Raw genomic sequence first — 16,019 nt, 5'->3', positions numbered from 1 at the left:
ACTGCAACACCCCGTGTAGAACAAAGATGGATGACATTCCTGAGGATAACACAGGAGGTTGTCCTCTGAACTCCACACACATATGCACATGTGCACACAGAATTTCCCCCATTTACACATAAACATGTATATATAAATGCACACATGCATACATAAAATAGGAATAAATCTGGCATAAAGTCAAAAAACTTAGGAAAAATGCCTATCTTTCTCTCTGTGTATATACTTATATAAAAACAGGTACATGGATACAAAGGTTGAACATTCAAAAACTCATGTCTGGCATACTTGCTTAGCTGATAATGCAGGGAATTATGTTTAGTACCTAGGTCATACACCTAGGAAAGGGTTAAGTTTTGAACCTCATGTTTACTTACTTTTATCAATAATAATTACTTTGTTAGTATACTGCAGACTTGGCTTCCATTCCTTAATGGTAATTGTATCCAAAATCATATTCTTAATAAAACAAAAAACAAGTAATGTAGAATAATTATTAGAGAATATTATGCAGCTCTAGACTTTCTGCATTTTCTGTATTAGTTACTTTTCTCATGGCTGTGACCAAGTATGTGACAAGAAGAAGCTTGAGACTAGAAGGCTGTATTTGGCTTGCAGTTCCCAGGGTTACATTTTCATCATGATGAGGAAAGTATGATGGTAAGAGCAGGAGACATCTGGTAATATTACATCCATTATCAGGAAACAGAGAGAGAATCAAGAATGGGGCTGGGCTACAAAACTCCTACGTTCACCCTTGATGACCAACTTCCCCCAGCAAAGCTCCACCTCCTACAGGTTCTACAACTTTGTCAACCTGCTCCACCAGCTCTAGGTCAAGTCTTCAAACACGAGCCCATGGGGGTGGTTCCCATTCATAACATACTACTCTTTCTGCTTAGAAGTGCTCTGGTGCTTGTGATATAGCTAATAATTAGAACATTAATCAGGCATCCAGCATGGTGAAGATCTTGGGCTCAATTGTGATACAGTTTTGCATTATTTGCTATCTTTAAATAATTTGACATTGTTTATATGTTTTTTAAATTAGAATTTGTGCAAGTGAGGGCATGGGGAGATTTACGGAAAGATAAAAGTTCCTGGGTAATAATAGAATATACCCCAATCCCATCTTTCACAGCTGGAATTCCATGAGCCATCACCCTCAGTTCCCTACCTGTCTCTGTTATATTTGCCTGGACAGATTACTAGTTATCCAGCATTTTCTAGTAGTTCAAGGTAGGTGTCACAATTATCTTTTTAAGCTATTACAAACATCTAACCAGAAATAACTTATGAGAGGAAAGGGTTTATTTCAGGCCAGCAGATTCCAGAGGAACTCCATCATGGTGGAGGAAGCTGGGTCACGTCCATACACCCAAAGCAGAAGGAAAAACCGACACGAGGAAACACCAATAGCAAGAGCTCAAACTGGATTTCAACAAACCTAGTAGGGCTAGACTCAAAATCTGCCCCCAGTGATACACTTCTAGCAAGGCTGTGTCTACTAAAGACTCCATGTTAAAAAAAATATTAGTCTGTGGAACCTTTTACATTCAAACCATTACAAAAGGTGACTGTGAATGGATATACAAACAATTTTTAAAAGTTTTCTTTGTGATTTTTTTTTTAGATCATGCTAGCTGCCCCTGAAACTTATAATGTATCCAAGGGTAGGTTAGAACTTACTATTCTCCTGTCTCAGCTTCACAAATGCTGAGAATTGTAGGCATGTGTCACCACTCTAAACTACTTGCTTTGTCTTCAGTGTTTACAATAAATGTTCTGATGTGCCTGAACATTGCCATTCAATCATTTATTTCTTGTCAATAAACCCTTTTCTCCCATACTCACTCTCTTGAGTTTTCAGAATCCAATAAAGATAGAATAAAATTATTTGTATTAATTCATCAGAATAATTGCATATTAAATCATTAAATTCAGCCATAAACACATATACATAGGAATAATATTGCTTATGAGTAGTTGTTTGCTATGAGTTATGGACTGGAGGACTCATGCTAACCACAAAATGGTCAAGGTTAATTACTGAAATTATACATTTATCAGTCTTTTATTATGAAGCACTATATATATCTTAAGGGAGTCTAATAGAGTATTTTAGTTACTGCTTTCTTAACCACTAGAATGGTAAGTTTGTAATAATTATCATTATAAAGTCATAAGAATTGTCTTTAACATAATTCAAAAAGGCATAAGAAGAAAATTTGTATAGCAATATTTTTGCTGTGTTCCAGTTTGCAGGCCTAAAGCATAAGAGAATAAGAAGAAATATTCATATTGCTTTTATTGATATACAGGAGAATGCAGTACTGATAATCTATCCAAGGTCATTTAAGCCGTTAATATATAAGTTTAATAATCTAGTTCTTTCATTTGAATCTAACCATCTTCTCTAGCTTTGAAAAATAGCTCCTTAAAGTTTTCACAAGTACAGAAAACTAGGTGTTTTGGTTAGACCATGATTTAGTCCACTCAGTATTTTGTGTGCTTTGACCACCCATCCTGCCTGTGAAGAAGTTTGTTCTTTATTCCTGTTGGTGCATGATTTGCCTTAAAAAATAAATTTCTCAGAAAGACAAGGATAACCTTTTTTTAATAAACCAACATAATGTAGGTAATTGATTATTTTCTTCCATAATCTCCAAATACTCCAAAGTAACCAACCAGCACTGCATTGCAATGAATGCATTGAGACCTAAGCACTGGAAAAATCTTACAAGGAAGTACAACTAGAAATTAAGAAGTAGAAGCATAATTTTTTTGTGTAACAAGGACAAAATATATATTGAAGCATTCTGATTTAGGTTAATTTAAATTGTTGTTGAGAGGAGGAAGGAAAACAAAAAGCTGTCCAAATCCACAGCCGGATGCCATTTCTATGGCCATAAACACAGCATGATAAATGTTCAACCTTCAGGAAAACATCTTGTGTTGAGTTTCTCCCATCAATAGGAATGAACCTGCACATTTGTATCCATATTCATCTGTGGCATTGTGCATCTGTGAATGATATCACACTGTGTTTGATTGATGCTTCCATTAGGATGGCTTGCACTGTCATTCTTATTCCCATTCTTACCAAGATGAATAAGTGAATTCATACAGAATAGAGCAGAGAATGTAGTATATGAATGATATAATCTTCCTTACTATACAATCTTATCATTTTGTAGAAAAGCTGGGTACTTTTGTGAAGACATCTAGAATGTGGTCTTTTACAAATGAGTGAAGAGGTGACAAGTAGAGGAGAGCAAAGCAGGCCTGATCACAATTGAGAATGACATGACAGAACTGTGCTTCCCAAGAAAATGCAAGAAGTCTGTTCCTTAGAATCTTTGCCATGCTCATACTTAATGCACAGAAAATCCTTTCTCTAGAAATAGTCATGTCTCCTTTGCTCCTGTAAGCCTGTGCTAAAATGTCATTCTACTGCCCAGTTATGTCTGATAATTCTGTTTAAAAATATGCCACTTCACACTTTTAATTTGTTTTATTTTTTTAATTTTTATTTACTTATTTGAGAGAGACAAAGAGGGTGGGAGAGAGAGAGAGAGAGAGAGAATAGGTGTGCCAGGGACTTAGCCACTGCAAATGAACTCTAGACACATGTACCAACTTGTGTGTCTGGCTTATGTAGGTCCTGGGGAATCGAACCTGGGTCCTTTGGCTTTGCAGGCAAGTGCCTTAACTGCTAAGTCATCTTTCTGCCCCACTTCACACTTTTAAGTTTCAGAACTCTCTCACTATTGAGCCATAATTTTTTGATTTGGAATTTTTAAAATATTATCTGTCACTCCTAAACATACATGCACATATACATACACCAGCACACACCACAACAAACATTAACAATGGCTTCATAAGAATTGGAATCCCCTCTATTTTACTGCTTTCTGGGTCCATACTAAAATAGAACCTGACAAACACTTACTGGGAGTGTGAATAAATTAATCATGAGCCCCAAGACCTATTAAGTCAGATTTCTTTCCTTAGAGTATTTTCTAAAATTATTGAATAGTAGGCTATGTGATTCACTGTACTGTACTTGAATCCCACAATCCACTAACCTAACGTCACTATTATGTTTGTATGAAAGTCTCAGGAAAGAGGAAATAAAGTTGTAAAAACCATAGATGATAAACAAAGGGAACATTAACATGCCAGATGACTGCAAATAGAATTGTTCTGACAATAAAGGAATTTGCTCATTTATTCTTTAATAAACACACGCTTAGTGTGTTGGGCCTTGAGAGGCCCAGATGTGAGGGCTAGTGGAACTTCCTGAGCCTAGCTAAAGTTTGGCGACCTGTCTCTGGCCAGCTATGATTCACCAGGGCAACAAATTGCCTCTGGCCTGCTACTTCTGCAAAAAAGGTTAGAGTTCCTTCACACGCTTAGAACCAATCATTTCAAAAGTTGCGATATGCTATTGGCCCTTACACCTCATCCTTTTCTGAGATTCCTGCCCTCGTTCTTAATGCTATATAAACACCTGCCTGTTACAATAAAGTGAGATCCTGCTTCAACAAGTCTCCCAACTCAGTGTGGTTTTTCTCCAGTGCCTAGGAGAGGGGCTGGGTCATGGACACTCACCATCCTGCTCAGCCCCAGGAAGAGACTGGTGGGGCTGGCTCTCCTACAGCCCTACCTGCCAGTTAGTGTGCATGCAAGTAGAGATGTTGGGACAAAAATAAAGCCTTTGGTTCAGGTGTGACATTCAGATTGAATATAAAATTTGGAGTGAACATTTTGAAGATGACCAAAACCTTGTATATTATTGCATGAGATCATCAAACAGGCAAGTTTGAGAAGAGAGAAGAACTTGGAACTGAAAGCTACACTTTGTCAAATCAACTTGGAGAGATGAGATGAAGTGGGAGTTTCAAAGCTACATGAAGAAACTTAAGATGGAAGAAAGCATGTGACAGTAATGTCACTGGTAGGCATAGATAGTTGAGGGGCTGAGTTAAATGCAGTTATTAGTCAAGAAAGATGGAACCAGGGAACTAATTGGCCATTTGCTTTAGCAATAGAGGACATTTATAACCTAGATATGAACAGTTGAGGAGCAGCAATGTGGAAAAGAAAGATTGAAGATGCAACTCTCCTGTTACTATGGTCCATCTTATGTTGGCCAGTAGGTTATATCCTCCCTCTGCTCATGCCATAGTTTTCTCTTGCCATGATGGAGCTTCCCCCTCAAGCCTAATCCAAAATAAATAGTTTTGTTGTTGTTGTTTTTAAAGCTGCTCTTCAGTGGGTGATTTCTACAAGCAATGCGAACCTGACTGCAACAGTAAAGTGGTACCAAGGAGTGGGATTTCTGCTAGACACCTGACTGTATGGCTTTGGCATTTTGGAGCTGATTTTCAAGATGAATGTGGAAGGATTTGAAACCTTGGCCTAAGAGATGGTCTGTAAGTACAGCTTGAGGGACTATTCTGGTGAGAGTTGAAGGACCTGAATGCAGTAAGAACTATTGACTGTGAGGTTTGGCTTATGAGGGTGAGAAAGAGCTTTACTTGGAGTGGGCTAGAAGTTTCTGTGAGAAGCTTGCTATGATTCCCATGTCCTGAGAAGTTGTGCAGGGTTGCTTTGCATAGAAATGAACTCGTATGGGCAGAGGGATATGGCACAGGAAATAAAAATATTCTTTGGGTGAACTGCTACCCATTAAGCTGCAATTGAGAGATTACAATCTTCAAGATTGGGTCAGCTGTCCTGCAGTGTGGCAGTAGGAAGAGTGTGGACTCTTTTGAGGGGGTGTGAATGCGCAAGGCATGCCCTGCTCTTCAGGGTCTGCTTTGTTTCCACCTGGATTAAAAAGGTGGCAACCTACCTGTTATTGTGGAGTTTAGGAAATGCAGTGTTGCGACCACCTCGACCAGCAAGAATGACGCGACCCGAGAGCTCTTCTTTAAGCAGTTTATTCAGGAACCTTGAACAATCTTCTGACCCCGGGGAGAGCCAACCCACAAGCTAAGTAGTCCTGCGCTAGCCAACCCTAGTGAGCCATGTGGCCCATGCAGATAGGTCCACGATTAAGGAAGCAGAATTAGTTAAGCAGCCTCAGCCAAATAAGGACTTGTTTATCCCAGAGAGCGCTTGCTATCGGGCTAGCGGAAGGCAGAAGCCGACGCCATCTTTAGGGCGTGGCACATCACAGCTCTCCACAATGCAGCAAGGAAAGAGTCATTTGAGTTTGCAACAAAGTTTTGTGTTTTGAAGATCGAAATGGGAAGTCTGAAGCAAGTTTGCTGGATGCCTGCATGGAGAACCCATGGAGCCATGAGGATAAACCTTGTATTTCAGTAGAGACCCATTGGAGATGTTGAGACCACTGAAAGGCCCAAGAATTCAGAAGCCCAGAAATACTATCCTGCTCTAAAGGGCGCTTAAGCTGGCCCCTGCATACCTCAAACTCCAGGCTATACTCTGTTGGAAGCAAGTAAAGAATCCCTCTTCTCATTATATCAGAGCCCGCTCCTAATATAAAACTAGGTGAAAAGGGCATGAGATAGCCCTCAAGGATGGGAAATGAGTAATGAAGTGAACCACTTATTTGGTTTCTGTAAATAGCCTGCACCATAAGCCTTAATAGCCCACACCGTAAGCCTTAGTAGCCCACACCATAAGCCGTAGCAGCCTGCCTCAGACCACCAAGGTCATAGGAGACTGATACCACACTCTGCTACCCCCATCCAAGGACCTGCGCAAATGCTGACCACCAAAGTCATAGGAGACTGATATCACACTCTGCTACCCCCACCCAAGGACCTGCGCAAATGCTGACCACCAAGGTCACAGGAGACTGATTGGTCCACGAGGGGCTTGAACAAATTAAACTAATTGGCTTAGAAACTATGGAGTGGTACAAACTGACTGGCTCACACCCCACGGACTCCTGATGTTAAAAAAATGATTGGTCTAATGCACAGACTTTGTTAGAAACCCTATAAAAACTGTCCCGTTCCTGCATTCGGGGCTCTGCAGTCCTCTACCCCTGTGCACTTGGAATAAAATCCTCTTGCAGTTTGCATCAAGACCGCTTCTTGTAAGTGATTTGGGGTGTCACCATATCCGGGCAGAGCATGGGGTCCCCACATTGGGGTTCCTTCACCACAAGATGGCTGTAAGGAAAACTGCCAGCCCGATGAAGTTTTCCAGTACTGTGAGTAGCCTAGCTGGAGGGGTGGAATTGGAATGTCAGACACTTATTGCTGGTTAGAATTATCAGACTTTGGGATTTGTCACTAACTAGAGTTGTTGGACTTGGAGATACAGAGTTTGATGTTTGCTCCATTTAAATCTTGTATTGGTTGAATATTTCTTTGCTATGCCCAATGCCATATTTTGCAGTGCAAATGATTATTCTGTGCAAGAAGACTTTACTGGGCTGGAGAGATGGCTTAGTGGTTAAGCGCTTGCCTGTGAAGCCTAAGGACCCCAGTTCGAGGCTCGGTTCCCCAGGTCCCACGTTAGCCAGATGCACAAGGGGGCGCACGCGTCTGGAGTTCGTTTGCAGAGGCTGGAAGCCCTGGCGCGCCCATTCTCTCTCTCTCCCTTTATCTGTCTTTCTCTCTGTGTCTGTCACTCTCAAATAAATAAATAAAAAATATTAAAAAAAAAAAAAGAAGACTTTACTGTTACAGTCAGGTTTGCATTGCTATTAGAAGTCACCCAGGCAAGAGCAGCTTGTGGGAACAAAAGAGGTTTATTTTAGCTTATAGGCTTGAGAGGGAAGCTCCATGATGGCAGGGAAAATGATGACATGAGTAGAGGTTGGCCATCTCTCCCTGGCCAACGAAAGGTGGACCATAGCAATAGGTTTTGACCTTCAGGCTTGTACTTCCTTCTTTCTCTCTGCTTGGTCCTCTGAAGGCAGGTCAGCTTCTTCTGCCATTTGGGAACTTCTCCTGGATCTGTAAGCTCCAATAAATCCCTTCCTTCATAACTGTGCCTGGTCTGAAAGTTCATCTCAGTGAACCTGAAGCTGTCTGCTACAAGCACCCATAAGTCCATACCCAAAAATACATTGCCTCCAGGAGGCTTTAATTTCCAATTGCCATCAGCTGAAGAACCTAGTGTCCAGAACACCTAATTTTATGGGAGACACCTGAATTAAACCACCACATTCCACCCCTGGCCCCCATAAACTGAATACATGCTGTAAACCGCAATGCATTCATCCAACTTTAAAAGTACCATAGTTTTTGTCAATCCCAATGATGTTCAAACATCCCTATAATCCAATGAGTCATAATACAAAAAAGCCCCCCCAAACCAAAACAGCATAGAATAAACATTCACACTGCATAAGATGGCATTGGGCAAAGAAATATTCAGCCCATGCAAGATTTAAAACACCCAGGGCAAACATCAAACTCTGTAGCTTCAAGGACAACAACTCTAGCCAGTGACAAATCTCCTAGTCCAATAATTCTAACCAGCAGCAAGTCTCTGGAGTTCCAATTCTGCCCCTACAGCTAGGCTACTCATAATCCTGGAAAACTGCATCTGGGGTGGCAGCTCTCCTTAGCAGCGAAGTCATGATCCCAGCATCTCCACTGGGCCTCCACTACAATTCATTGGTAATTCTAGCAGCTCCATTGGTTTTCCATGCAGCCATCCAGCAAACATGCTTCACACTGCCCATGACCTTTTCCAAAACACAAGACCACATTGCAATATCAATGACCCTCTCTTTCCTGTACTTTGTATACTCCACAATACCAGGTAGGGTGCCACTTTGTTAATCCAGGGGTCAATAAAGCATACTTTGAAGAACAGGACACTCCTTGAGCACTCAGACCCATTCAAAAGAGTCTACATTCTTCCTCTTGCCCCAACACAGGTTGGCTGGCCCAATCTCAATGGTTGAAATCTCTCAATTGCAGCTGAATGTGTAGCAGTGTGCAGAGTTCTTTTGAGAAATTTGTATTTAAAGGGTTAGGGAGAAGAGAACAAATGATTGAGCATGAAGAAAAAAAAATGTTGATTTTAAGATAAGAAAAAAATAACCTGGGTGGGCTAGATGGCAATGCCTTTAACACCAGCTCTCAGGAGGTAGAGGTGGAGAACCACTGTGAACTTGAGGCTACCCTGAGACTACATAGTGATTTTCAAGTAAGCCTGTGCTAGAGTGAGACACTACTTCAATAAATAAATAAATAAATGAAAAAAAAATAACAGGATTTTTCTATTATTATCCATTTCCCACAGGCCAACTATAGAAAAAAAATGTATTCTTTGGTTTTATGCAATTCAAATATCTATGCAAAGAAACCATTAATTTATTCACTGCCAATGCCAGAATTCACATTATAAGTATGCCTTCAGAACAAAGCACACTAATACTGCCTGAGCCAATGTATTGCCTTCTATAAAGCAATATTAGTTTTTCAACATTTAAAAGAGAAAGGAGCTTAGCACTGATGAAAAAGCAATTTATTTTGTCTACTTTATTTTGTTAAAATAAAATGAAAGTGAACATATTGAACCAGATACCTCAAGAGCATAGAGAATTTTTCCATTTGAATTAATCCCCTTTAGAACTACTCTATAGCAGGAATAGATTACAGTATGGAATGAATTACAGATAGTATCAATTTTAGAATTACTGGTGAAGTTGCCAAATACCAAAGTTAGTGGGGTTTTGAATGTGGAAAAGCTCTCAGTTCTCCTCTCCCATATATCTTATTTCATATGATCCCAGTCACCACAATCATGTTTTAAGCCATTATGAGCAAAAGGACAGGTTCAGGTTGTCAGTCTTGATATGCTTGTTTGGATCAAAATGGTCCAATCAATTCCACCAGCAAATCTGGAAGCTTTTGCTCACAAGGACAGATTTGAATGTAGGAGGCTTTTGGCCACTACTATAGAATTCCGTGGTCAGTATTCACTGTCTACTCAGCATAAGTCCTTTCAAAATCCACCTCCTCCACAGGAGATTTGTTTGAGTGGGTACAGCTCTCAGTGACACTGAAAAATTCCTTATCCTCTTTCCTCAGTTACTTCATCCTACCAGTGTCCTCCCCATCTCCCAACTTTCTCTGCATTGACGTTAAGTTCAATCACGCTGTTTGTAAGAATGTCAGGCAGATGCTAGTGGGATAGTGTCTTGTATTGATGCCCTCTAAGAGCAAAGTTCAAGAAGACATGCTAAGATTGTTCTCTGTAGTTCTCAGTCTCAAATAAATTCAGTTTCCATTACCCATAGGAAGATCTGTGGTTCCATTCATTCCATATATAGAGATCTTTCATTTTTTGTTTATTTGTTTATTTATTTATTTATTAGTTTTGTATTCAGCAACTACAGTCAGTTTTATACCATTATTAGGCTCATCTGTGAACTACCCCCTCCCCATGACCCTTCTTTCTTGAGGTATATGGGTCATGCATTGTGGAGTTAGCCCACAGTTATGGATAAGATAAATGTCTCTGCATATCATGACCCAACATGTGGCTCTGACATTCTTTCGACCTGCTCTTCCGCAAAATTTTCCTGAGCCATGTTGGGTTCATTTTTGGTCTGATTCAGTGATGAGGTGTTGGGGGCTTCTGGGGCTCTGGCTCTCTCATTTGGTAGGAGTTGATTTTTTTTCTGTGTTGATCTCCTTCACCCTTGTGCTGGTAACTGGTTCATCAGGAAAACAGCACCCTTGCTTGTTTCATCAATTTTTCTTAGTTTCATCTGGGGCCCTTTTGAGGTATAATGGGGTGGCTCTCTGCTTAGGGTGCACATCTATTTGCAAAAGAGAAGCAGATTCTCCAGCAGAGAGTAAGTTAGCACCAGGACAAATGAGATAACCCTTACTTTTATTTAATAGAGAATTTAATAGGTGTAGGCCCTCTTGTAGCCCATGATTGATGGTAGCTTGATAATGGAGGGTGGGCTTATGTTTGGATATGGTTCTGACTTGTTTCCCAGCTCTATCTATAGGTCCTGTACCACTGAGGGGATCCTGAACCAGAAGACACTGGAGAGGGTATAATGAAGACTAACCTTAATCTTCTACATCTTCCCTCCTTTCCTCTCCCTCGCCCTCTCTCTCTCTCTCTTCTCTCTAGCTCTTGTATATTAGTTATCTTTTTCCTCCTTTGCTTAGTGTGCACTGACCTGTAACTCCCAGTACCAGCATGTGACTATCATCCACAATGAGCTTTTGATCAGAGAGGTTTCGTAAAAGACAGACAGATTTCTGTCAGAGTACTTGATGACCCACCAAAGGTTAGTGGTAAGATCCTACTGCTGAAGACACCTTATGTGGTTGACATGTAAAATGAATGGCATGGCTGGAAGTTGGAAGAGAGTCAGTCTCCAGACAGTCAGCCCATGTAGTGCTACATGGGCGACTGGGGAAAAACAACCAATATCTGCCCAAGCAACTCACGATCTAACCTACTTAGGAGCAAATAACCTGTTGTGATGCCCACACAAGTGCAATAGTGGCACACAGCCATGGTGGGGAACCAACTGCTCTTGATTTGAGATCTTTCATTTTTATCTTTTGTTCTTTGTCTCACTCTTTTCTCTCAAGCCTGTGTCTGCAGAGGTACTTCTTGGAAAAAAAATCATCCTTGAACTTCCGGTTAAGATAGCAGCATAGGTACCATGCCACAGCAGCCAGGGGGGAAAAAAGAACAAAAAAGCTCAGCAAAATACACACTTTTACTAAAAAGTGAGGTGTATAGGAAATTGAAGCAGCAGCGTAGAAGGAGGAGAGACACAGAGCATCCAGAGCCCACACAGGCCACCAAAAGCAGCCCCAGCAGCTCAACCAACCACCGCAGTGGCAGCACACCAGAAAGCCGCCAGGCTCGGCTCAAGCTGCAGGAAAAGCCAGGTGTGGGAGCTTCACCTCACACCGGCACTCTCCGCAACTCAGGAAACGTGAAGGGAGAGCGGCAGTGAGCTACAGAGGAGCAGACCACGAGGTACAAGCACACGTGGAGCAGCAAAAGAACCAGAGCAGCTGCGGCTCCCTCCCCTCCCCCACTGCCTGAGCCTAGCTCCGGCGAACAGAGCAGTGGTCCCGGGACACATCCATGCCAACCTGAGCCGACAGTGGGACCCAAGCAGGAGCAGAGTTTGGGAGCAACATCAGCGGCTCCGGCACCGGTAACAGCAGCCTAGCTGCAGCAGACCCAGGAGTGGCAGCAACGGCAGACACAGCAACAGCAGACCCAGGAGCGGAAACAACAGCAGACCCAGCAGCAGCAGCTTCAGCTGCTGACAGACCCAGCAGAGGCAGCTTTCGCAGCAGGAGTTCCAGCAGCAGGGGTGCTGATCTGCAGGGCCACAGTTGCCAGGCTTGGCTTGCCCCACAGGAAAACCCAGTGCCCAGCTACAGAAATCAGAACAGCAGCCCCATGACCCAGGAAGCAACTTGACTGAGACCAAACTCATCCAAGGTAACTGGGTTTGCACCAGGGAGGGGTCTCACTTGGTAACAAGCTGACTTGGATCCCTCAACAGACCAGAAATCTTAACCTCTATGTTGATAGAGGATCTGGTTGTTATAATAACTACTCTGGCATACATACTTGGGGCTGTCTTTGACTTAATGGGTACAGTGTTTAGTTAACTTTTAGAATCTACCTGTATTTTATTCCACTCAGCCTACTTGAATACCCCATAGCAGGGAAACTCAACCCCTAGGAGCACCTTTGTAGATACTCTCAGAGTCTTAAGAGCCACATTTAACACCTTAAGCTCCTACCCTGAAAATATATAACATCAAACCAATTGATACAGCTAAGAATACCCAGCGAGCTAGAAAATCCAAGCATTAACTTAATCCAAGATGCAAAAATATATACATTATAACACAAGAAACACTAAAAAGCAAGACTATATAAATCCAGCTAAAAGTATTAATTCATCAGAAATGACCTCCAGTGAGAATGAGTTAGAGGAAAAGCCTGAGAAAGATTTCAATAGAATGATTGTAAATACATTCAAAGAAGTCAGAGAACATATCAAAGGAGTCAAAGAGGAACTAAAGAGGAAATCAAAGGAACCAAAGAAGATGCAGGACACCAATTTCATGAAATAAAGAAGGCAATACAAGACATAAATAAGGAAATAGAAATAACAAAAAAAAAAAAAACAGTCAGAATTACTAGCAATGAAGAACACAGTTAATGAACTGAAAAACTCTGTAGAAAATCTCACCAGTAGAATGGATGGAGGTTAGGACAGAATATCTAAGCTAGAAGACCAGGTGGCAGATCTAATACAGGCCAACAAACAGAAAGACAAACTTATAGAAAAGTATGAGTGGGAATTTCAAGATATTCGGGGCACTATGAAAAGATCAAATATTAGAATTCAGGGCATAGTAGAAGGAGAAGAATTCCACTTAAAAGGCTTAGTAGGTGTCTTAAAAAAAAACATAGAAAAAAATTTCCCCAAATTGGGAAAGAGGGGTGCCAATAGAGATACAGGAAGCCTTTAGAACCCCAGCCAGACAAAACCTGGAAAGAACCTCTCCTCACCATATTATAATCAAACTTCCAAACACACACACCAAAGAAAAAATATTGAAAGCAGTTAGAAAGAAAAATCAAGTTAGCTACAAAAGTAAGCCCATCAGGATTACAGCAGATTATTCAACACAAACTTTTAAAGCCAGAAGGGCTTGGGGTGATATATTCCAAGTTCTGAAAGATAACAACTGTCAACCAAGGTTACTTTATCCTGCAAAGTTATCCATTCAAATAGACAAAGAAATAAGGACATTCCATGACAAAAGCAGGTTAAAGGAGTATTTGAAGACAAAACCAGCTCTACAGAAAATATTTGATAGAATCCTCCGTGCTGAAGAAAAGGAAAAGCACACATATAAGGAACCTAGAAAAAATAAGCAATACTCAAATAGTAGTTAACAGAAGAGAGCGCAGGTAGAACCAGAACCACAAAAAAAAAAAAATGGCAAATATAAATACACACCTTTCAATAACATCTCTTAATATTAAATCAACGGCCTCAATGCCCCAACGAAAAGATACAGGTTTGCAGACTGGGTTAAAAAGCAGGATCCTACAATCTGTTGTCTCCAAGAAACTCACCTTGCTACAAAGAATAGACATTACCTTAGGGTGAAAGGTTGGAAGACGGTGTTTCAAGAAAAAGGGCCTAGAAAACAAGCAGGGGTTGCTATCCTAATATCTGACAAGGTAGACTTCAGTCCAACGTTAGTCAAGAAAGATAAGGAAGGTCACTTTATATTGATTAAGGGAACACTCCAACAGGAGGACATTACAATCCTAAACATATATGCACCTAACATGGGGGCTCCCAAATTCGTCAAACAAACACTATTAGAAATAAGGTCACAGATAACACCAAACACAGTGGTGGTGGGTGACTTTAACACCCCACTCTCATCAATCGACAGGTCATCCTGGGAAAGAATAAACAGAGAGGCATCTGGACTAAATGAGGTCATAGAAGGAATGGACTTAACAGATATATACAGGACATTTCATCCACAGGCTGAAGAATATATATTCTTTTCAGAAGCACATGGAACATTCTCTAAAATAGACCATATATTAGGACACAAAGCCAATCTTAACAAATTCAGGAAAATTGAAATAATTCCTTGCATTCTATCTGACCACAATGGAATTAAACTACAAATCAGTAGCAAGAAAGGCTATAGAGCATACACAAAATCATGGAAACTAAACAATACACTACTAAATGATGAATGGGTCAATGAAGAAATCAAAAAGGAAATCAAAAAATTTATAGAGTCAAATGATAATGAGAACACAACATACCAAAATCTCTGGGACACAATGAAGGCAGTTCTAAGAGGTAAATTTATACCCTGAAGTGCCTATATTAAGAAATTAAAAAGGCCGCAAGTAAACGACCTAATGCTTCACCTTAAAGCCTTGGAAAAAGAAGAACAAGGCAAACCAAATATCAGTATACGGGAAGAAATAATAAAGATTATGGCAGAAATTTATGAAACAGAAACACAAAAAACAATCCAAAAAATTAATGAAACAAAGAGTTGGTTCTTTGAAAGGATAAACAAGATTGATAAACCCTTAGCAAATCTGACCAAAAGAAAGAGAGAAGAGACACAAATTAATAAAATCAGAGATGAACAAGTTAACATCACAACAGATTCCAGAGAAATTCAAAAAATCATAGGGACATAACATAAAAGCATATACTCCACAAAGTATGAAAATCTGAAAGAAATGGATGATTTCTTTGATCTATATGACCTACCTAAATTAAATCAAAATGAGATTAATCACTTAAATAGACCTATAACAAACATGGAGATCCGAACAGTTATTAATAATCTCCCAACTAAAAAAAGCCCAAGCCCAGATGGATTCACTGCTGAATTTTACCAGACTTTTAAGGAAGAGCTAACACCATTGCTTCTTAAGCTTTTGCAGGAAATAGAAAAAGAAGGAATTCTACCAAACTCTTTCTATGAGGCCAACATCACCCTGATACCAAAACCAGGCAAAGATAGAACAAAAAAGGAAAATTGCAGACCAATCTCCCTCATGAACAGAGATGCAAAAATTCTCAATAAAATACTGGCAAATAGAAAACAAGAGTATATCAAAAAGATCATTCACCCTGGCCAAGTAGGCTTTATCCCAGATATGCAGGGATGGTTCAATATACGCAAATCTATAAATGTAATACATAATATAAATGGGTTGAAGGACAAAAATCACTTGATCATCTCATTGGACACCGAGAAAGCATTTGACAAAATCCAACATCCCTTCATGATAAAACTCCTACAGAGACTGGGAATAGAAGGAACATATCTCAATATAATAAAGGCTATTAATGACAAGCCTACAGCCAACATATTACTAAATGGAGAAAAACTGGAAGCTTTTCCACTAAAATCAGGAATAAGACAATGGTGTCCACTGTCTCCTCTTTTATTTAATATACTTTTGGAAGTCTTAGCCATAGCAATAAGGCAAGAGACACACAT

The sequence above is a fragment of the Jaculus jaculus genome, chromosome 1 (assembly GCF_020740685.1).
Source record: "Jaculus jaculus isolate mJacJac1 chromosome 1, mJacJac1.mat.Y.cur, whole genome shotgun sequence".
Classification (NCBI taxonomy): Eukaryota; Metazoa; Chordata; class Mammalia; order Rodentia; family Dipodidae; genus Jaculus; species Jaculus jaculus.
Note: the sequence above shows the minus strand (reverse complement) of the source record.